Source organism: Hermetia illucens, chromosome 1, assembly GCF_905115235.1.
Source record: "Hermetia illucens chromosome 1, iHerIll2.2.curated.20191125, whole genome shotgun sequence".
NCBI classification, from domain to species: domain Eukaryota; kingdom Metazoa; phylum Arthropoda; class Insecta; order Diptera; family Stratiomyidae; genus Hermetia; species Hermetia illucens.
Genome location: NC_051849.1, coordinates 79285132 through 79309891, shown reverse-complemented (window position 1 = coordinate 79309891; position 24760 = coordinate 79285132). Strand labels below are relative to the sequence as shown.

At 39.0% G+C, this 24760-nt stretch overlaps 1 protein-coding gene and 1 long non-coding RNA gene across 4 annotated transcripts in view; one reads left to right on the top strand and one right to left on the bottom strand.

The window, feature by feature from the left end:
* LOC119650908 overlaps nt 1-24760 on the bottom strand; it is a 194678-nt gene that overhangs the window by 41629 nt on the left and 128289 nt on the right. The window lies entirely within an intron of this gene.
* On the top strand, nt 16902-19476 carry LOC119650937. Its single transcript, XR_005249399.1, has 2 exons — nt 16902-19245; nt 19337-19476. It is a non-coding gene; the product is annotated as an uncharacterized LOC119650937 (long non-coding RNA).

Below are 24760 nucleotides of genomic sequence, written 5' to 3'. Positions count from 1 at the left end.
CCAGCACTAGATTACAGGTTACGGTTATAATTCTAGGGTATAATTTTGGGAGTGGTTTGGAATGAAACATCAATATTTGATCACAGAATACTCAGAATTAATGCGGTGATGCCTTCGTAAGGCTCTTAAGGAATAACATGTTTCATCTAAAGGTAGGCAGCGACGTCAGGAATGAACTGAAATTGGAAACAATAGTGGAAGGTGTAACCAGAGTCGCATATAACGTAAACAATCCGCTTACAACATTCACCTTATTTAGGAACGCACCCTGGTGGAGCATGAATCTAACCAGGAAAAGGGCAGAAGCCCGATAGCATACACCAAAACAAAACGGAAACTGATCAAGGAATACAAATGCACTTACGACTTAAAGCAATGTGACCAGGGAAGCGGGCTGAACAACTTTGTAGAATGCCGTGAAGGGATTAAACTAACCACAGAAGCATGTAGGTTGTACAAGGCTTTAGTGAAATGCAGGTCAACACCCTCCATCTGCTTCGAAAAGAAAAATCGGACATCTACCAGTAAGATTCTATCAATAAGATTCTATCTGGCACTCCAATAAAAGATAGTTGGGAAAACGCAACTTAGAAAATTGCAAAAAAATTATGCATGCTAGCTAGAAGAAAGTAGGTAGTGTTAACTATTGAAATTACCCGGAATGGATGGAAACTTTCCAGCACTACTCGAAATGAGCTTAGATTTAATTCTAGCTCTTTTCTGAATGCGACAAACGGCAGTGCAGCCTTGAGAGTTATACCAGAAGTGTGGAAGTGAGTAAAAGGGATTTAAATTTCAGCGGTCAAAATGTTGAAGAACAGACAAGTGGGCGCAGGGGTTGTTGGTCCAAGGAAAGCATAGTTCGAACCAATGGGTAAATATATGAATATATTTTAGTATTTTTTTCTAAGTAGCTAAGGAATGAGAGCTATCTATGAATTAAGATAAGGGGGTTGGGAAAAAATTTATTCAGATTTTGACCTGAATGCTAAATGGAATTATAAGCATCTATATACGACGTACTTTCGAGAAAAGTGACTATAAAAGATATCAATCAATTTAAGCCTTTAATCATGTTATCCCAGCTATAATCGTATGTTAAAATTACTTATTATGTCATAGTCTCAGTTAATTGAATTACTTTCTTATGTAATATATAAATGACTGCTTTGAAAGCTTATCCCACCTTCCCCCATCACGAGTGGAGCTCACACTTTTATTATATTGGATCTCTGTTACTCAGCTCGTAACCCTCATAAAAGAAGAAACAGACAGGCCAATATGTCATACCTATGAACCACAAAAGTCACAATAGTGGTCATGTAACTTTCTCCAACTCGCTAGCATAGGTCGCCCGTCCCGCGTCGTCTTGTCGAATAAATAAATAAATAAAAAGATAAATGACCAAAAAGATCGTGTATCGTTCAATGCAAGCACTTCGCCTTACAAAACGTATAAAAGTTTTGGTCACATCATTGCACACTTCCATCTAAAATAACTGCGAAGAAATGGGACCCTCCGCGACACGTAATGTTTTTGTTTGGCTTCATGGTACCCACGAGCACTTCACAAGCAAAATGGCAATGAAAGTTGCTCGGTTGGAGTGTAAGGATGCTACGTGCGATGTGCAGAGTCACCGAGACCAAAATGCAAAAGAGTTGGATTATACAATTGGGTGAAATTAACGTATCCACTATCAAACTGGCCAGCTAACTCGAATGCTTCTGCACCTGATCGGGAGAAATGTCGAGGGAGGAGTGATGCGAAAATGAAAACCGATCGAGTGCATCTTATAATAATTTGCCAGGGCCATTTGATGCTGGAGTCGCAATTCATCATTATCATCATCAAAGATAGCATGGGCATCATCAATGAAGTCATTGCTCTTCGGCTGTTATTGACTCTTTGACAATCGCAGAAACTTTCGCTTTCATTGATGGTGTCGCGTAAGGCTGAGCCAGCCACAATACCATTTGTGGCAGTGACTATTCGCCAATTCAATTATTACTCAATAATTTAGAGGCAGATCCGTAGTTTAATGGTCAGGGGCACTATAGATGATTCGACTACTGAAAATAATTGCTTCTTGAAGAATTGGGAAATTCGGTATTTGATATGCTTCTGAAGTGGTATTTAAAGCAGATTACGAGAGAACACATGAAATGGAATTTGATGGAAAAATCTTGTGGTACTTATTTCTTAAATGGTAAATACAGTATCTTTGTAATTTGAATATACTCATATAACAATAATTACATGGGTTTTGCGGTAAAGATATTGGAAAGCACTTTAGATGAGGCTGACGTTTGCTAAGTAAGGGTCATGTAGTTGTCGATGCACTCTAGATAAGCTTAGGGTTAGAGTATAGAGAAAGTGAAGGACATCATTATTCGTCATTCCACGGTTATCTAGTACCTCAACAGTTTCTAAACATTTCCGTTGATTACAACTTCAGCATTCAAGATATATATTGCAAAACTAATATCAACTTTTATCCTAGTAAGAGGTCATTCCGAAAGCTGTACTTTTGACTTTTTGGTTTGTATAGCTCTAAAAGATTATAGGAATGTAATCGTAATTATATGACCTTTTATGCTATGATGGTATGAGATTGATGTTGAATCTGCTGATATGCATATGAAACCTGCAACTGATGGACTGGTACTCTCACTGTACAGGCCCTGCAAGGGTGCTGATGGTCTTCTTTACTTTTCTTTTTTTGCCTTTTTCGGTTTTTGAGTTATGTCCTTTCTCTTTCAATACTATTGTATTGATGGTTTTGAGGGATTCTTGAATGAATTTTAGAGCATTTCCTATATTAAATATGATTTAAGACGCTGGTGTCCACATCTCATGTGGTGTAATGCGTATATTTTGCAAGGATATTCTCAAAAAAAGTTCGTATGCTTTTCGAAAACATGGTTCTCATGTAAACTAATCGATGAATTCACAGGTTTAGCAAAGTAAGTAAGCCAAAGAAAGAGAGTGATACAATACAATGGATTCTAACATGCATTGGATGCAAGTGTCGAAATTGTGTTCGTAGACGACGTCATTATGTTCGAGCGGACAGGAGGTACTGCATCTTCCAACTAGGCTATTGGGTGTCGGATCGCAGTAAGTTACTAATCGAAAAATCTCCAAATTCTGCCCCTGTAATGACAACTAAAACCAGGAAGAAAAGTGCGAACATGCTTTTAGGAGAAAACTATGTATTCAATCGATCAATAATGAAAAATAGAGCCGTAGAGAGAGAACCTACGCCTGGAGTGAAAATGTTGACCCCGCTTGGGAAGTGTACAATCAATCTAATTTTGATAAAATTTCTCTATTCTGGGCTCTCAAAATATCCGGGCCAGGCAAGAATTACTCACTTTCCCCCCTCTCAACGCGTTACATTTATTCGTCTCCACAATCCATACCTTGGACAAATAATACTACTAGCGACGGAGGCGGTCTTGAGTTTTAATTTCTAAAAACTTTTTGATAAAAATACCGCGAGCACGCATTGATTATGCAAGGGGACTTTTGTAAGGAAGTGGAGATTTCAGCTGAGGATAGTTCTTTGTATGTACGCAATCGTATTGCATCCCATACCAACATTCAGTTCTATTGTGTGGTGGTAGGCGCTGATGAAGAAGTACAATTTTGTGGGCAGTGAATAGACGCGCTAAACAGCCTGGACGGCACGTTCAAGGTCACCGGCATGTTCTCGGTCATGTAGGTGGGAAGTGATTAGGCCAACGGTCTGGGTCTTTGCAGTCCCTCGGTAGGTGTCGAGAGTGGAATCTACGTTGACTGCGCCATCGAGGCAAAGTTGGCGCTCCCGATCGCGAGACTTTTTTGGCCAGATGCGTACAAATGCCTCCACGATTGGTCTTAAAAACGTTGGAAAATATAGATTTAATATAGATCGGACAACAGATTATGTCGTGGTAGTCCTGGAAATCGAAAGGCGCCAGGAGTTATAAAATACACCACTTCTTACGCCGTTCACTTACAGAGTATTAATAAATAATGCTAATCAGATAATTGCCGATCAAGACATAATTCCAGTATTCCTCACCCAAGGACCAGGGTGCTTCCACTTGCCTGCTTGCTATCATCTACAAGATTTTTATTTCAGTTTCATGCATGAGCCTCTCAAAACATGATGATGTGGCTTCAAAGACTGCAGGTGAGACTGAGGTGCCTTTTCGAAAACTTCTGATTTACTTTTAGTAAATTAAGAGCGCTATTTCCCTCCATGCGCTAGGAGTTGATATTAATTCTTAAGAGCTATATTCCATTCTAATGTGACTGACTAGGATAAGTTGTGAGTAACCCGAATATGAATACAATGTCTATTATAATATTTTACTGTCAAAAGATTACCTAAAATAGCAATTATTGCTTTAATCTAGAATTGATTATCTTTCCTGAGTCGCTGATATACTATGTACATATACAGTCGATTATAAAAATGGTTATAACGACGATAAAGGGCTTTTAGGTTGTATACAGTCCAGCATGGGTCGTGATGACAGTCGGAGTCGACAAGTCTTACGTTTGGAGAAAGGGAATTTATGTTAACTTCATTTACTAAAAGGAAGTAGGCGCACTATCGCTGTAGCTAGATATTCCTGCCTCGAAAAATATGTAGGAGACTAAGGTTGGCATTTCTTTTTTTTATTTACTACCCTTATATCTTGCAAACTGTGGGAAAAAAGGATACCGATTTCGAGGTTCTGCATAGAATAAATAAATCGGGGAAACTCCAAGTTACTATTGATAAAATAGGAGGATTAATAAACATATAAATGGAACTGTTTTTATAAATTATACTGATGTTACCCCTGGAAGGGATGGATACGCAGTTTGTCAGTAGGGTTAGAAAAAGCTAGAATTCAAGTGATTCCCTCGATTTTTACTTTGTTAGTGAACAATTTGCGAGGAAAATCATCCCCATGAATGAATTTTATGAATAATGCACAATCATATTCTGTGAGAAACTGGTGTGTTTGCATAGCACAAAAAATTTCCCAGTAGATGTGAAACGTTAGAATGTGGCTGATTTCAACATTAGGGTTTTCCAGAAAACCAGGAGCAAACGTATATACCTCCCAGGGAAATCGTTTTGGAACTCAATATACTGCAGTCCTTGGGATAGACGAGACCTTGGCAAAATAAGAGAAGTTGAGAAGTTCTATCAGGCAGACACTACCACAAAAAGCAATAGTTTCATTACCGTATACCGCACCACGAAAGAGGTTGCAGGTTGTCGGAAGCCTCTCGATGGCCTTTTTATTGACGTTTGGGGTAAACTTTTCATTTACGATGATAAACAGCTCAAGCGGTGAAAGGAGCACTTCAGCACGATTGATGATTATGGGGAAACGTATATCAAATACCTAAAGCGAAGTATGCGAAAGCTGCGATTCGTTCTCCTTGTTATCGTCGTTGTGAATGCTGCCTTACCTGGAGGACGTGGAGACCAAATGTCAATGGATTTGGAGAAGGAGGCGAATAAAGTCGGGTCAAAGATAGGCACCAATAAATAAAGACCTTCAAGCTAATTTGCACATTGTACTCTTCCTATTTGCATTAATGAACGGGATATCAAGGATATGGAAAGGATTCCATATCTAGCAATCTCAACACTAACACCAAATTGGGCTATTCCATGTTAATGTCCTCTCTGTGGTACTATATGGGAGCAGCATACGGACAATGGCCGGCACTCAAAGGCCTGAAAATTTCATCAATTCATGTCTGCGTCGTACCATGAATATAAAGTATATACCATAAATAAAGACACAATTACAAAAATTGTTCCTGTTTACATTTAATGCAGCAGAGGGATGATAAATACGAAATTCAGATTATGGTTTCTGAGGGTATATATCGTGGTAACGCACTTTGAAAAAGAGTATAATTCACCGCCATACTACCTGCTATTTCGCTAAGGCATGTCCTTTGGTTAAATGAGTTTATAATTAGGAGAAAGACGAAGAGGGGTCGTTTAGATTTAGATACTAACGATAGACTTGTGCTTCAGTTTGATATCCACGACATATTTTTATTAATGAAAATCGACTTACGAATTTGAAACTTATGGCATTCCTTTCTTTTTAAAATTGTATATGATATTTCTTTAATTTAGTTGAGACTACAGATACTCACGATCATTATCACCTACTTCTTAACTCCACTTCTGGGAGGACTTACCTAAAAAAGAAAATAAATCATTTAGTATAAAATATATTTAAAATTGATGAACTTTGGTGTTAAAAAAATATACTTTATAAACGTCTTCAAAAAATAATCTGTTATGTTCGATTTTCCCTAAGGGATCTGAAATGTATGCTATATGTTCAGATTATCGTAGTTGCAATATTGTCGATATTTGCGGATATGAAACACTGGCACTGATGAAGCGGTCTTTAAGCTTCTATAGTTTAATCATATCAGCGCCCGTGTGTCTCTCGTACACGCTTTTGTGAAGCATCTCCACATAAACTCTTCTTACTTATTGTTTTTTTTTTCTTGTTATACTATTTTTAATAAGGCTGTGCTTCAGTTTCGTTACGGTTATTGCTGCGTTAGTAATGAGATCGCAGCAGTGGGACATCCACGACCGCAGCAATGTTTCAAATTCGGGCAAGAAAGCAAGAGGCTAACACTCAACTGATTCGGGCATTGCACCGCCGCTCAAGTGTATAATTCCCCCAATTTTCGAACAAAAACTTCAGCTCCAATTTCTGATGGGCCCCTAAGATAGCTTACTGTTTTATCTGGGGGAGTCAGTGCATTCAATTTAGACACTTTTGTGCCGAAATCAACACAAAGATTCATTTTTTAGCAAGGAAAGCAAAGAGAGGTTTTCACGTCTTCGACTTTCGTTAATGATTTTGCACATTATTGTTAGAAAATTTAGAAGACTTGCATGGAAGAGCGTCGTCAATAAGAACCTGAAGGGTTTGTATGCTGCTGCCTGATTTCAATGTTTATTTGATTTGTTGCTTCAAATTGAACGTATGGAAAATTAAAAAAATAATAAAGTATTCTGGGTGCTGTTTATTTCTATCAGAATCCTTTTGTCTTATGATAAAGGTGCCGATTTTCGTCAAGAACTCGAATGACATTTCTGCAGTCTTCGGATTGCTAAAAATGTAGCTCTATACAGAATTTAAAATTATGTCTCGAACGGAACGAAGCTATAAATTTTCTCCGCCGTCAAATTTCCATAATGTGCCCACTGGGCATTGGACAGGGAATAGTAGCCAACTGTCAAGTGGTTGGGTATTGTAATGAAGAAATTTATTTTTTAATTGTTCGGAATTTTTAGTTATTGATTGGAGAAAAAGCTTTGTGATATCAAATGAGGATTAGTATTAATGTCGTGTCTTTTCGATCCACCTACTCTACGTTATTAGTGACGGCCGTAGAGAGAAACCATGCCTGAAATCAAAAATATGAGTGTCTATTTTACGCTCCAGCGAAAAAATCCTTTCCCTTCCTCTCACATTAGGCTTACTTCTGCAAGGAAAAACTTTGGACGTGAAAATTTTGATATTACGCTTCTAATCCACTCGTATTCTTGAAGTAAAAAAAATTGAACTGTTTTTAGAAGAAAAAAATATGTAACAGGCTATCAAGCAAGTGTTAAAAAATACAAGTATGTGCTCAGATACGTTGAGTGACCCGTCGAAAGGCATGAATTAAAAATCGAAAGATTTTTCCCCATTTAGAACGGGGGTGAGCCCGCATTTCCCTCTATCAGTAGCGCACAAGTGTTTGACGAAATGGCTTTATCTGCTTTGTGGCGTAGCCTGGTAGGTTCTCTGAAAGAGCTACAGAAGGGCGGGTAATTGTTAAACGACATGTTAAAGAATGAGCTCTCAAGCGAGTCATGCTTCAACCCGATTCTCGTAACAGTTAAGTACATCCTGGAACCTAGTAACGTTTCAACATTTCCAGGATCTGGTTACAAAGAAACGATTTCTGAGCTAGAGCTCAATCACGTGGTGGCAAAAGTATTTCGCAAACTAGCCAGTGACCATCAGGATACTGCTTTCCAGTTGTCGCGTTGTTCGCGTTGTTTGTTTAATAATAAACAAGCAAAGTTGGTGGTAGTTCCGTTGATAGAGGAGAACGAAGAGGTGATTCTTCCAGACCTGGAATTTTCTCTGCGTACCGTAAATTTGGTTGATTTTCAACGTAGGAAGGTAGGAGGAGGAGGGTGTGGCATAAATTACTATCTATGACTCTGGTTGTTGGTGTATTTAAGAGTTCCCGTAGTTTACAGTTAACCTTATGTAGTGACCGCGGCTTCGCAATAACCCTAATGTTCGCCGCAGATTGCACATTATTGAATGATTCGGGCGAATCAATCTTGACAGAGGCGAATGATTTGCCGCATCCACAGGCGCATGTGCTTGTTGCCGCAACATAAACTGAACAGAGTTCAAGGCAATGTAGCGGCAAGTGAAGCGGTGCTGGGTTGAAGGAGAGGTCGAAGGCTAGGAGAGTGATTGGATTTTTTTGGTGTTGGCGAGGAGATTGGGGGGAGTAATAAGAGTGAATTGAACGAATTGGTAGTGATTTACTTTCCCCCAAAAAAGATTATATTTCAATATTTCAATTAAATAATTATTTTAAACACTCGAATTCGCGACGAGGAAGTAATTTAGTGAAAAAATTGGAGAAGATTGTGGAAGGACGTGAACAGCGCGAACCCTTTGTCGTTTCCGTTCCAGACAAAACAAACCTCTGGGACTACCTTGAAAACTAGCCGTGTTGTGGTTTAAATTAATATTGACGGTAGAAAATTGTGGAAATAAATTATTACAACAGAAAACAGCGGATGAAAGGCGAAGAGGTGGCTGCAATTGAAGTAAAATTTTCGGGGAGGCTTGCCCGCGATAATTCATTCATCTAACCGGATTCGGTAGTGCGTTTTCGCGGCCCGATCGGGAAAATCCTCGCGCACTTGAAGTCACCGAATCCAAAAAGGTTTTTTTTATTATAAAAACAACGGGAAACCGGAAGCTTGACTCTTCTGGTATAAAAGGTTTTGTGTTTCCCTATGTGAGGAGCATAACGTAGTTCTCCATTGGCTTATAGCATTGACCCGAGATATTGAAATCGCTCAGTTCTGGGCAGGTTATTGCCATTGCCAGAACTGAGCGATCTAAATATCTCGAAGGGAAGGTTACTGGCATTGCCAGAAATCAGCGATTTAAATATCTCGAGTCAATGCTATCAGCCAATGGAGAACTGCGTAATGAAATTGTTTCACGCATTAATGCAACCTGGATGAAGTGGTATTCCCCAACTGGTGTTCTTTGTGATCGACGTATCAGCACACGTCCCAAATCTAAAATTTACTGCAATGTCGTCCGTCTACCGCTCTCTATAGTTCTGAGTGTTGGCCGACTATAAAGGACAATGAACGGCGTCTTGCGGTAATGGGGACGAAGATGTTGCATTGCACTGGTGGCGTGACACGTTTTGATTACGTCTGAAATTTTGCACCGATCGTGGAAAAACTGCAAGAGAGACGTTTTGGATGGTGTGGTCACGTAATTCACGCTAACGAGAATTCAACAACCAGTATTGGTCAGAACATCGAAAGCAATCGTAAGCAACCAAAAAGCCGGCGAAAACAATGGTGGCTTGATACGCTGGATGGGGATTTAAAGGTCTCGAGATTACATCCTGATCAGCATTTGATAAACCGATCACCACGAGACGACCCCGCTTGTGAACCGAAGGCTGAAGAAAAAGAAAAAGGTGTGAGGAGCGACGAGTGCACGAAAGCTCCGTGTAATATAGCTAAAAATTCCATTGCCCTCTATTTTTTAGAAAGTGATTTAAATAAATCATTTGATGGAAAGCACTGTATTGATAATAGTTAACCTCATACGTTTCGCACTCTGAGTTTAACATTACTAGCAAATGCCAAGAATGTAACCTACATCAAATATAAAAAAGGCTAGGGAGAATTAGATTCTTCTTGAATGGAATTTTAATATTTCACTCGAATGTCAATTATTCTGGTTAATTATGACGTCAGCATCTTATTTGTATGGCTTAGGATGCTGTTAATTAGCACGAAATTGATAAGTTTGAACTTCTATAACTTTGACACTAATAGTTGCATTTTCATGGACACTTAGCATGTGTATGCACGAGACTGTCCTCTATGTCGGTGCAAAATTTAGTACACCTATGATGAACCTAAGGGGAGCTTTTAAGTTAATTTCTAAAAGTTGATAATATACTATTAGTAAATTTATTTGAGCAGATACCGGAATGGGACATCTCTCGAAGATTAGATTTCACATAAGTGTTTTACACAAAACCTTAAAAAGGGCTGCAGGTAAATAGATTCTTCATAAATGCGACTTTAATATTTCACGCGAATGTCAATTATTCCGGGTAATTATGACGTCAGCATCTGATTTGCATGGTTTTGGAAGCGGAAAATTCGCGCGTTTGAACTGCTATAGCTTTAGCATGTATATACGAAATATTGTCCTCTATGCTCGGTAGCTAAGCTACCCTGCTTAAGTACTGAAGAAGAGAGAAAGTAGCTCTCGAAATATGTATTTACTAACTATTAAAATATATTGTAGTAGGAGAAAGCTACCTAGTTTTATTTTTATTTAGTTAGGATTTGCTTGATCAAGTCTTACATTGCATTGAGAACAAAATGGGATCTTATTAGCTTGAACACAATAACCATAACCGCGATGCGGTCCTCTGAAAAAAAAGAGAAGTTATCCCGTTTCCACCCCTTTCTTCGTAGTAGTAAGTAGTAAGCTCGAAAACCCCCTTCACTAGGGTAGATGTATTTTCATAGGTAAGCCGCTCTGAACATTCAGTCAGGAAGTCTTCTCGCAATGTTTTGCTGATCATCTTTCGCCTGCTGGTAGCCAATGCTGAAATTTGGGCATGTTCAGTGTATCCGAAAAAATACTACCATTCCTCAAAACAGGACATCTCTCAGTTTCAAATAAAGCTACACTTTTCGAAGGTGGCAAATATTGAATATAATAGTGGGCTCATGATGAATATCATAACTGCAAATCAAAGTTGGAATTAGCTTTATATGATATTTAACTTTATCTAAAGATAGGAGCACTAAAAAATGTTTTCTGATTTTCTCAGTATACTGAATCTTGTCGAGAAAAAGTGCTAGAATTCAGATATTGACACCGAAAGGCGAATGGTTAAATTTAACGACTATCTTTCTTACTACCACATATGCTCAAATTCCACCTGAGTTAGAGGTGATGCTTTTTGAAGTATTCAAAAGAAGTAGATTTTATCACCACAATTTTATGACAGAAAATGGCTTTACGATCATCACTTTATGCCTTTCCATATAGCGTTTATTTTGCCCCCAGGGCCTTCAAGTGGCAGACAATTTTCTTGTCTAATCCTTGAAAAAGATAAGGTGAATTATTCCAATAACTATTCTAAAATGTGCAGCATCGCCAATTTGGATTGATTGGATTGGATGATCGTGAATATGGTATGGATTTTTGAGCGCTTATGATATTGGATACCATGAGGTAGAATATTAATAGTAGGTAATAAATACATGAGTACCGAAAATAATAATTATATTATACCAGTTTTTGTTAACATCGACTAGTCTAGGATTTCTTTATTTCATAATCATTTATCTAAGTTTTATGAGCCTCATATTGAGGACTACACAAATAATGACCCCTATTATTTTCAGTATCCCAGTTTTTGGATGAAGGAACAGACAATACAATAGAAAACTTCTTGTGAATTAATGGTTACGAACGTGGGATTTTGCGCTAAATACTTGTAGTGACCGCGACTGTGCGACGGGAGCGAAATCTCATTCGGCTCTTTCTTAATTAATTTGCTTAAACAGTTTCTTTTTGGCTGGAGAACTGTGGGCGAGACAAGAAGGAGTTGAGTTTTCTTTTTGGCTGGTGAACGGTGGGCGAGAGAAGCAAAGGAGTGATTTCGAACGCTGATAGAAATTCGGGAAAAATTGTCGTTCGTAGGAAACGACAGATTTTGAACAGCTAAGAAACGTGTGCATTCTAGCATAATACATTAATCATTTCTGTAAGAATTTAAGCAATACGCCTGCTTGGTGCCAAGTGTTTCATATTTTGCTCGAGAAGGAATCGTCAAGTTAAAATAACATAAATAGATACAGATGAATTAATTTTTTTATAATTGTTTTTATAAAATATTTTAGAATTTGTACACCAGAATCATCCCGAGCTCGGAGTGACGACCTGGGTAAGTCTTTTTTTTTCAATTTTTTTTAATTTCTTTTTGTTTTCAATACATATTTTTTGTTTTCTCCTTCTATATAATTCTAGCATTCAATTTAACTATTTTTTTTATTTTTATTTGTATTATTTATGTTTATAAATTTGTTCTCATTCTCTTTTGTTTGAATGATAATATAATTATGGTTGAGTAATTCTATTGTAATTTGAGGACTTCCTCCGGAAGAAGTAATAATTGAGACTGTGATCCGTCGTGGATCTTCCCCTCCTTGATCGCGGCACTCGGGTCCGGAGACTAACGGCTCCACGCGCGCGGTCGAGCCGTTTTTTTTCTTTTCTATTTTCTATTTCGCGTGCAAGAACGTGTCGATCGAGCACTTTGATGGAGCTTCAATCTTTGCGGGCGGACCTTCACGGCCAACTTAGCCAATTTTTTTAGGTTTCTGGGATAGCTCTGCCCTCTAGGTCGTTGTCGGCCACTTAGGATGATCGACCTGTTCCTCCTATCCACTTTAACCATTACATACTCTTGTCTTAATCTTAACGAAAAAGTTTAGCCAGAGTATCATAGTGGATTATAATAGTGACATTTTCCTTGTAGCTGAAGACCTTCGCAATAGCAGCGATCGACGATAATCAGATGCGCTTTCGTGCCAACCTTTTGATCTGGTAGTCAAAATGATTTATGGTCGCCAAATGAGAATACTTCACATATGAAATTGCTGGCATGCATTTTCTAGCCTGTCAGGACTATGTCGATATTCCACATTAGGACAGAAAGCCCGTATTATAATGTCAAATATTTTAGTTTAAAATTCTCAACAAGTAAACTCAAAGTTATCTAACGTAACGCTTACATTTTAAAAATACATAAGCTGCCCTTGATGTAAAAAGTCAGTCAATTTGGAAATAGAAAATTGAGGGTATTTATAAGAAGAGGATCATTTGCAACGGGTGGAGAGTAAAGAATTCGATACAATCCTCAGCGTACGAGGAATGACTGCTTCGATAATAAACGCGAGTATGCTCGATCAAGCAGGCGGCGCGAGATTTTGGGCTGCACATCAATGAAGACAAGACGAAATATATGGTGGCAACGTCAGCACCAAAAACCAACCGACCAACAACATTAAATTGTTACAACTTTAAGACCGTTGATAATTTCTTCTAAGGTCGAAAATCGCACGATGAAATCCGTGTTGTGACCAACTGAGTGTGCTAATTTGAGAAATCTAAAGTTTTCTCTTCTCGGTTCATGGTTCTATCAATATTCTTCAATAAAAGAGGACATCCTTTGGATCCACAAGAGACTTGGCAATGACATTTTTCTCATAAGGATTAACATTTCTTGGAGGCCACTACGCTAGGATGTAATGTGAATTCCTGTTCCTACTATCCCACATTTATAAAAGAACTATTTAGTGTACTCGAATTGCATGCCTAAGAGTATAGCAATCGCTTTTAGATCGCCACAGATTTTCCACTTTTGTTTAACATATTTGATTGAGTCGAGGAGGGCTGCCATATTTGCATACGTCTCCTTCATATGAACTGCATGGCTAATTGAAATGTAAACAAGACGGTTGCTATTGTGAAGCAACGCAACTTTCAAATTAAGCTTAGAGGAGCCTATGAATAGTCTCCATTCAGTTGGATGATTCTTCAAATTCAAAGTTGTCAATAAACCATTGATGTTACTGCAAAAAATCAAAATGCTTTTCTTCTCAAAAAAAGGAAGCAGATCACGTTGACATTTCCTGCACATGGAGCCACTGACATCATTTTGCTATTGCTATTGCTGTAACCTTGATCCTAGAAGTTCTGCCTTGTGACAAATCAAGATCTTGAATCATACCACTCAACTCCAATTGGGCCAATTTGTGCGGCTGATCATCCTTTTCTTCAAAATCAGGATCATGGGCTGTTGAAGGGATATTGAGTTGTTCTTCCTCCACACTGTCTTCATGGTTTAGTTCTAGCATATGAATTTCGGATGAAGTAGGAGCGGTCGAATAGCAGATGGTGAATTCGGGTATTTCACTGCTCCTATTTTTTTTTATTGCCAATCCTTCTTTTATAGCCGCAGTTAAGCAAACATAGCAATCGTTTACATGGTTTTCAGGCTCTCACCAAACCATAGGTATAACAAAAGCCATTAATCTTTTACTATGTTTCAGCCATTCTCGTAATGTTACTGTACATGAATTACATGCCTATTATGCCCATGATTTGCCCTGGTGCCCACCTTCATACCAAAATAATGGTGATGAATTTTGAAGGTAAATGGGTTAAGGAATATGCGGAATATTTTAAAGTTGTAGTAAAATCGAATAATTGATAGCATGGGCACAAAATCAGGTATTCCAGCAATAAAAAAGGGGCTTCCTTGCTTTCATTCGTGGTAAATGGCATAGTTACCCAGAAGCTGACCGATTAAAAGGGGTAAATGTGAGTAAATTTTCTACATATGCTTTTTCTTGTTCTTCAACCTTTGTCTCGTTCACAAGCGGGGTCGGCTAGCTTCTACATATGCTATTATATGTAAAAATATCTATAAAGGAGAGAGCGATCAACCACCTGTTTACGGTCGAACTGTAAGACCAAACGCAATATCGCGCAGATAATGGACCAGATTGTGGTTCGACAATTATTGGAGAACCGCGGAACAACTTTTAACATTGTCCAAACAAAATTTGGAGACTGATGTGGTCTTTTTGTCCATTTGAGCATTGAAACTTCAATGTACTGAACCTGGTCTAAAACCAAATCGTCCGGCAAAATGGCTAAAATTATCAGAGATGATTAAAAAATCCTTTTCAACTTTGGAAAGCAGTTGCAGTGAATTTACTGACTGGGAAAAGGTACGACTTAAATTAAAAGTAATTTCAAAAGATTTGCTATTACAAAAGCTAGCTGCGGCTAATCTTGTTTGTTTGGCTCTTGTTTAGTAACGAATCCACTTCGAATGCATTAACAAAACGGTTTGTTTTCGTTCGATGACAGTTAGGAAAGAGCAACCATCCTTCCAGCGTTCAAGCAACTGTTAAACTGTGATGGTTGGATAAGTGGTAGTGACTGAAATTCGTAAAGCCTTGCACGCCGTGGAAGGCAGTAAGAACCAGTAACCCTATTTAAGAGTCTTAAACGATGGTCTTCTGCTATTTGAAAAATGAATGGAAGCAAGTCTTCCTACAAAATATCCGCGAAGTATAGCTGTGCAATCCACTTATCTCTTAATGCATTGAATCCTGTGTTCAGAGTATGCCGTGTAGAATTGAAAGCATAATTAGAAACAAAGGTGGATGGACAAAATACTAATACTAATAACTTTTCGATTATAATATATATATTTTACTTAAAATCGCGCATTTTAATAAATTCATTATCTCTTTATCCTTTTTCAAGCATAATTTATTTTGTTTTACAGTTCAATTTATGTATAATATATCAAAATCGCCTTAGTGTTCATAATTCGATGGCACTGCACTGCAAAAGACGGTAAAGGAGCCTCTTCTGCAGAGTACAGTAAAAATACCGATAGAGATTAAAATGAGCGTATGCTTGCTAAACGGCAGTCACTAAATTTCATGATTTCATAAGTGGTTGGGAGGATTCTAAAGCCTTCTGTTACCGTTGTGGGTTCCCGAATATCTGCAAACCCATATGTCCAAAATGTCGAGTTCCAGAGCCCAGCCCTAAGTCGAACGCACCAGACTATGAAGGCATTGAGGGAATGAATGAAGCATCGAGGAATCGTAAAGCCCCTGGTTTTCACCGGTCACCCTTGGGGTGAAACCTGGTAAAATGCCTCTTTGCGTTGATGTAAAAGTGTCACCGTGAAGAACACTTATCATTTACCACTCATCGAGGGGATTTTTAACCGTCTCGCTAAGGCTAGATTTATTACAAGTCTAGATCTAAAGCATGCATCCTGACAAATTCCATTGGATGATGTGTCAAAGAATAAGACTACCTTCACAGTTCCTGGACGACCACTCTACTAGTTCATGGAGTGACTGACGGAAAAAGTGATCCCTGTTCACTTGCATCATCAAGTCTTGAACATATCAGACCCCTCGTGTAAGCACACGGGAAGCTGTGCTGAGAAGCCAACAGTTTCAATGCAAAGTTCAGGCACTTTTAATAGAAAATTAATCGACTCAAAAAAATCCTCCACAAATTTTGGAATGTGATGCTTCCACTCGCCCAAAATTGCATTTTTGAGGGGTAATTGTGGGTACAAATTTGATAAGTGAGAATGGGCAGCACATACTCGACTTAATTTAAAGTAATCTATAAGAGGCAGTTTACCTTGCGTAAACCAATTTCGCATTTACAGGCTTCTAGAACCTGAAAGAAATTTACCTTGTTTCGTATATACTAGATGTGTTTCCAGCTCCAGCAAAAACCCAATGTCGTACATGAGGTTGAAACAGAATGGAAATAGGTACCAAATTACAGAACATCATGAATTCGGATGTGGCCAGATCATTATTAAAACCCGATACCACCATAAATGGACAAAATATTGCAAAACATGCCTTTAACAAATGGTTAGTCAAGGGAATTCAGATTTTTGTACTCGTCAAAAGTTGCTTCGGGATTTCGAAATAATTCTCACTCAATAGAATATGATTCACTGCAACAGTGTGGAATTTCTGATACATAACAGGGATCAAACTACACCTGTGAACCACTTTCAGAAGTTTTTATCTGATGAATTGCCTCTACCCTGGATTAACAAAATTATCTATTCTCTGTGAAATAGAAAGAGTAGTGATTAAGTAAAAAATGATCCTACTTTCCACCCGCCCCAAAGCAGAGCAAATTCAACTGCTAGTTTTTCTGTTCCTTTTTTCAAAACCCTGCAACCATCATAGGAAGAGCTAGGACTCATCTTTCATAAAATTTAAATTTACTATGGTTCTTTTCAAATAACGGAACATTATTCAGCGTTAAAGCTATTTTTGAAGATGCAATGGGTAAGCTGATAGCTGCCTGCTGATGGTTTCAGACTTGCACTGAAGAAAAAGGAAGAATTCATAGCGGCAGCTCGGGAGAGAGCGGGAGGACTAGGCCGAAGCAATGTACCAAACAATTCGAGGCTAATTCTCTGATGACGGGGAGGTATTTAGTTAATAGTCCGGCAGCATACCGTCGCGGGGATCTGACATTTACTCATAAACACTCATAAACACATTCATACACACTACCCAAAAACAAATATTTAAGGAGAAAATTGTCAATTTTAAATAATTATTACTTTTAAAATAGTGGAAAATAATTTAGTAGTATGCACATGACTCCACAAGTTATAAAACAGCATCTAGAAAAGTCTAAAAATTTAGCTGTTTTTCACAAAAGAAATGGTTGCCATAGGTATTTGAAAGCTACAAACTAGAAATAAAACAACCAATAATGGATCTGAGAGCATATCAAAGGACGATATTGTTATATAAAATCTGAGGCCTATTTGCTAATATTGGGAGCATGTGTGCATATTGACGAAAATTAACGATAATTTTACAGCACTGGCTCATGGATCAACACAGTATAGTGCACTATTTTCACTTTCTAACATCTTCACGTAAACTCATGATTAGAGCCACTTTTTATTTCCATCTTCCATCCGGTGTTGCTTCAAGGGTAAACAAATATGTACGGCTACAAGCAAAATTGAAACCAGTATGACTCTTGATTTATATTTCCTTATCTTTTGACTTCTACCTGGTTATAGCCTCAATTTTAAATACAGACTACTTTTCCATTTAGTCAAGTGAATTCATTACGCAACCTAATTAGCGGAGATATGAAAATACTACCTTCATGTGTCATCAAACTAAGCTGTATTTTCCTTCACTAATTGATGTGACGCCTTGAGTATACTATAAAATATTATACAACGATTGAAGAGCATTTAATTGCGAGCAGACGTGACTTTCATGGTCTGGAATCATTTCAAACAAATTCTCAAAATTTTGATGAAATGCAATTGCCAGAGGTAGCGATTTAAATATTTATATGGTCAGCGACAAATTAAAGAATATATAGCTGGTTGCATCGAAATCTAAATACTCAATAACTCAATCTAATTCTACTATTTGCATTTTTTTCTTCATTATTTTATTAACGAGTTTCCCTCACACGACATGCTTCTTTATATTCAAACTGGACCGCAACGCAACCGAAAATATTTCATCATCGCCGCCATCATTTTTGCGGATTTGGTATCCGCCAGTAAAACCTGTTCTACATTAAAAGTCGTACCAATGTGATGACGGCGTCCTTGAGAAGAAGCTGTTAATCTAAAGCAAGATGAAAAAGCGAGAAAATTACCACAAATAAAACGCGACGCGATGGGAAGACGAAACCATCAAGAAATCATAAAGCAAGAATATTATTCTTCTTCAATTTCAAGAGACACAAATATTAAGTGAATAACAAACATATGGTGGTGGTCTGCCATTATGAAATGTAAATATTATCCAATGCTCTTTCGTTTGTTTTATACTATTCAAAGTGGAAAAGAAAAAGAGAAAAATACCTGACAAAAAATTCATTTCTTTGACCTGCAGCCAAGCAAGTGACATTCTGGGTTGTTTTTTATACTGTCAATAAACACAAACGATTCATAAAAAGATCTTTTAAAGATGATTTCAAGTGAATGGTCAACATGAAGGGAAAGACCTCTTTAAAAGCCGACAGAGTGCGTCTCATGTATTCACTTTTGGCTGTCGTGAACCTTGAATCGAAGTCAACATCGAGCCGACACGTTGTCACATCGTGAAGGACAACAAAAGAGCTCGATGCATTGTATAGACGAGAAACTCGATTTTTTTAAGTTGAGTCAATTAGCCTGGTACAGCCGCAACAATATCACCTGTACTTTTGTCGGTGCTGTTTTGTTGATCAATTGAAGTATAAGATAATACATAGCTGTGAAGTTTTTTGTCGGGCCAACAACTAAATATTTTGGGTAGAAATTCTTTTGTATGCAGAAGGGTTTCCGCAACAATTTGATAGTATTTTCGCATTCCGATAATTGTCGTTTATTTTTCTAATTTTAGGTTAAGGAAAAATCACCAAAACCTTCGAAGTTTGATAAAGAATAGCAATCCTCTTGTAGAAAATATCACAATAGATTGTAATGACCGCTTTTACACTTTTTGTATAGCTTATATTAAAATAATATTTGCTTATATCATTCCGTGGGTTGACCTATTTTTGATTCTATTTGTGACATGCTACTCAGATCAGCATTGGAGTATGTAATTGAGGTGATCACGCTACTTCAGCATGAAAGTGAAATAGCACTTAGATGGGTGGAATTGGGAAGGTAAAAGTGACTTTATATTGTCAACATTTTCCCAAACTGAAAGTGAAAATAAAAGGAACCGTGGAAAAATGAAGTTCATTTGAATTTACAGGTGTTTATTTTTAGCTTGAACTTTTAGTTTATCAACGACTCAATGCGAGAAGTAACCAAAACACGTCAAAGCGAGATAAATGTCCTCAAAGACCAAAACACCAAAGTTACTTCATATTTAAATAAGGCACCTAACATTATTATGAAATGTCTATAAGAGTTGAGTGCCCTTTTCCTGAAGTTATCTGAATATGAATAATTTTACTATTTTCAGTGTTTATATGAATGTGACTCCAAGATACATTTCCTTTGATTACGTATAAATTTCTCCAATGGAAAATAACATTTGGAAGTGGATCCAGTTGAATCACTCATTTCCATAGTTAATAACTAGAGACAAAATGCTGTAAATATAACCTTTCTCTTCAAAATCTTAATTGCGGCTTATATGCACCTTCTCTCATGAACTTAACATTCACACGGACTGAAGCGTCTAATTAACTGTACAAAATGAAATGATAATTTTGTTTGAAAATAGAAGAGTAGGTGTGAACGAAAAAGTAAATCTCTATTTTGGGATTGTATCAACTCTAAAATAGCAAGGTTCATGAACCATTCACGTCCAGGGGCTAGAGAGCTTACAATTAATATCAATCTATTCTGGGTAGAAGTCAAATTAACTTGGACCATAAATAACACTCCTACGCGATGGACGTTTCATAAAAGCAAATTGAGATTATGTCGCCAGGTAGAATTCATAACTTTATGTGAACAGTAAGATGCGATAGTTAGAATAAGCTTGAGAACACCCGTTTAGATTACAAGCGTTCGTCTTTAGTGTTACCTTTGATTGGGAAAAATAATTTCATTTAGAATTCCGACTTCGTTCCAGAAAATTATAGAAACACATGTGATAGAGTATAAAAATGGGACTGCGATAAGATATTAATGGCAGATAAAATGTATAAGTACCATCTATAAGACATTCCTGCTAGGCCGGATAGCCCCATACGTCCAGAACATAATTGGCCCATACCAAAGAGGCTTCACTCCGGGCAAATCAGCAACAGATCAGATTTTCTCTATGCGGTAAGCGATGGAAAAACTGCTAGAATATGGAGAACAGTTGCACCATCTATTCATCGACTTTAAAGCCGCCTATGATAGTTTAACTAAAATAGTCCATATTTTGCAAACTACAATTTTTAGGTACGCCGGAGCATAGACTAACAGTTTTTACAATCAATACTCGATAGATTTAATAATTAGACTTCATTAAAATTAATAAATGAATGCGTTTAAATTAATTAAAACTGCACCGCGTGATAACCGACTATCCAAAACGTTAGAGGCAGAAGAGAACGATCTCCCTTCATGTGTTTCTTTCTGCCCTTAACTCATCGCACACTTTCTTCACTAGTCTTCCACTCCCGTGTCGAGCTCTACAAAGTGGAAAGTTCCGCGCCATCTATTTGTTCGCATTCGCAACATTCGAAATAAATTTCGAATGCTGCGAATCCTGCCACCGATCTCGAGCTGGAAGAAATGTTCTCCTCGCTCGAGAACGCGGTACGGGCCCTCATATGGAGGCTGCAGCGGCTTCCGGACGGCATCCGTCCTGACCAGAACGTGCGTGCACGTGTCCAGTTCCTTGGGCCCACAGACAGACGCGGACGAGTGTTGGGTGGGAGGAGTGGCCTTGATGCGTCGGAGATTGTCTCTCAGCAGACGCACCAATCCCGATTCTGTGAGACCCGATCCCTTGTCGAAGACCGGATCACTTGGAAGTCTCGGGTTCTCCCCGTATACCAGCTCCGCGGGGCTGGCAGCAAATTCCTCTCGGCGGGTTGTACGTAGGCCGAGTAGGACGAGAGGCAAGACTTGAGCCCAGGACGGATCGTGGCGTGCCATAATGGCGGCTTTCAGCGTCCGATGCCAACATTCTAGCATCCCATTGGATTGCGGGTGGTATGCAGTAGGCGTTTAAACTCTAGGAGTTTGCTTAACTCCGAGAAAAGGGTGGACTCAAATTGCATTCCCTGGTCAGTGATGACCATTGCAGGGACGCCAAAGCGAGGTATCCACTCTTGACAGAGGGCTTTGGTACATGATTGCGCCGTAATGTCTTTCAGAGGTATTGCCTCAGGTCACCGCGTAAACCTGTCGATGATTGTGAGACAATACCTATAACCGTGCTAGTCTCGCAAAGGCCCTATTATGTCGAGGCGTATCGTGTGGAACCGCTTGGTAGTGCGGGAGAACCACTTCTTTCCTTACATGCCTGGAGACTTTACACTTCTGGCCCAGGATTTGACATCCTTATTCATAGCGGGCCAGAAGTATTTCTCGGTGACTAACCGATTTGTTGTCCTGATGCCTGGATGCGCTAAGTCGTGAACTGCGTGGAACACTTCCTTGCGAAAGGTGGCCGGAATGTATGGCCCAGGTCCCTTTTCCGAGTCTTCGCAGCACAGAGAGAGGTTTGAGCCGAAAATTGGGCAACTCCCAAAATTTGTATTTGGGGTTGGATTTGAGGCTCTGAAGTGCTGCGTCATCCTCCTGCGCCTTGGCAATAGCCGAGAAATCGAGTGAGGCGGGGATGTTAACCTCGGAGACACGAGACAAAGCGTCAGCAACTATGTTGTCCTTGACGGTGAACGAAGTTCCGAGATCAGTCGCCGAAACCCCTACGTTTCATCTGGGGGCGGAGTGATGTGGCGCGGCAGGATTCGCAACATTCGAAATAAATTTCCCCAGATGAAACCTAGGGGTTTCGGCTGGGGGCAGAGTGATGTAGCGCGGTAGGATTCGCAGCATTCGAAATTTATTTCGAATGTTGCGAATGCGAACAAATATATGGCGCGGAACTTTCCACTTTGTAGAGCTCGCCACGGGAGTGGAAGACTAGCGTGATAACCGACTATCCAAAACGTTAGAGGCAGAAGAGAACGATCTCCGTCATGTGTTTCTTTCTGCCCCTAACTCATGGCACACTTTGTTCGCTAGTCTTCCACTCCCGTGGCGAGCTCTACAAAGTGGAAAGTTCCGCGCCATCTATTTGTTCGCATTCGCAACATTCGAAATTTATTTCGAATGCTGCGAATCCTGCCGCACCACAATAGCATAGACAGGGTAAAACTGTACACGGCCATGAGAGAATTTGGCATCCCGACGAAATTGATAAGACTGACTAGGCTGACCCTGACCAATGTGCAAGGCCAGATAAAAGCAGCAGGATCACTCTCCAGACCATTCGACATCAACAACGGTCCACGACATGGGGATGCCCTATCATGCTTCCCCTTTAACCTGGCCCTCGAGAAAGTGATCCGTGATGCTGATGTAAATGCAAGAGGTACGATCTTCTTCAAGTCCACCCAACTACTGGCAAGCGGCAATTGGCGCGAGATCTTGAGCTGCACATCAATGAAGGCAAGACAAAGTATATGGTGGCAACGTCAGCATCGAAGACCAACCAACCAACAACATCAAACCCCACTGGTCAAACGGGAAGAATAAAGATAGGAGAATACAACTTTGAGACCGTTGATAATTTCTCCTATCTAGGGTCGAAAATCACAACCGATAACAACTACGATGATGAAATCCACGCACGGTTGTTGTCAGCCAACAGAGCCTATTTCAGCTTACAAAAACTGTTCCGCTCGAAACGTCTCACCATAGGGTCAAAGCTCTTACTGTACAAGACTACGATCTTGCCAGTCCTCATGTATTCCTCGGAAACTTGGGTTCTTAGCAAGAAAAATTGCGAACTCTTGGCCGCGTTCGAGAGAAGAATCCTCTGAAGAATTTTTGGCCCCTTTCATGAGAATGGACGATTCCGTAGTCTACACAATGACGAAATCTATGAGCGATCCCATGACCGTCCGGTTGTGGATAAAATTCGGCTCAATAGGTTAAGGTGGCAACGTCACTTGATCCGCATGGATGGGGATGATCCAGCCCGGAAAGTCTATAAGGGCAATATCCATGGTAGAAAAGAAGACGAGGCAGACCCTGCCTAAGATGGAGCGATGGCGTAGGTCAGGACACCAAACAGCCTTTAGGAATATCGAATTGGTGGACGTCGACGCAAAACCGGGATGTTTGGAGTTCCTTACTAAGGCAGGCCTAGACCGGATACCGGTTGTTGCGCCGTTGATGATGATGATGAAAATGTATAATAAGTTCGAAAAATACTCAAAGCGCTGAGTTTATTATTTACAATAGCGTCTTCGAAAGGCATAGAGATGCTTGGATGAAGGTTTTAGGAAAAGCCTCATAATAACTAATTCAATTTCTTCAAGTTCTAAGTAATCATTTTAACTTTGGATTTTAAAATTAGCCTTAGTAAATAAAATTACGCCATTTCAAATAAAATTTAGTTAATAGTTTTTGGGTATGGTCATGTAATTTGTGCTAACAAAAATCCACTCGCCAAGATTTGTCTGAACATCGAAGTCGATGATAAGAGACCAGAAAGACGGCCCAAAAAACTGTGGCTTGATAGGCTGGATGGTGATTTGAAAGATTTACGACTACTTTTAGATCAGGCCTGTGATGAAATAAAATGGCGCAATCGACCACGACCTTTCTAGCCTGCTTGCCTCTATTTGTTAAAGAGCCATTTACACGAATAATTTAATCTAGAAAGCACTCTATTGATAATACTGAACTTCACATTATGCTAGAAGTTCAACACTATTAGAAAATGTGAAGAAGTTCACCTATAACACATGAACTCGGTAATATAATATTGGCAAGTTTATTTGAACAGATATCGGAATGGCACATATTTTGAGTTCTAGATTTCATATAAGTGTATCACCCTGATTTTTTTTTTCAGATTTTTGGGATTGGTAGTTTCCAAAAATGAGTCCTACCTCACTTTAAGTATGCATCTTTGATATTCCCCATGGCTATATTGGATGAAGTGATGGTCCTCACAGAAATATATTTGGTGCAGTTTAGTAGCCTTTTTGTCGAATGTAGACTTGGCTCAGATGGAGTCGAGAGGTTCATAAATAACCACCTAGCGTGCCAAGGCATCGTTGTTTCAGTTGGTCTTTCGCTCGCTTCCCATCGACTTGAATGTTCAGCTCAAATATAGTGACACGCACAGAAA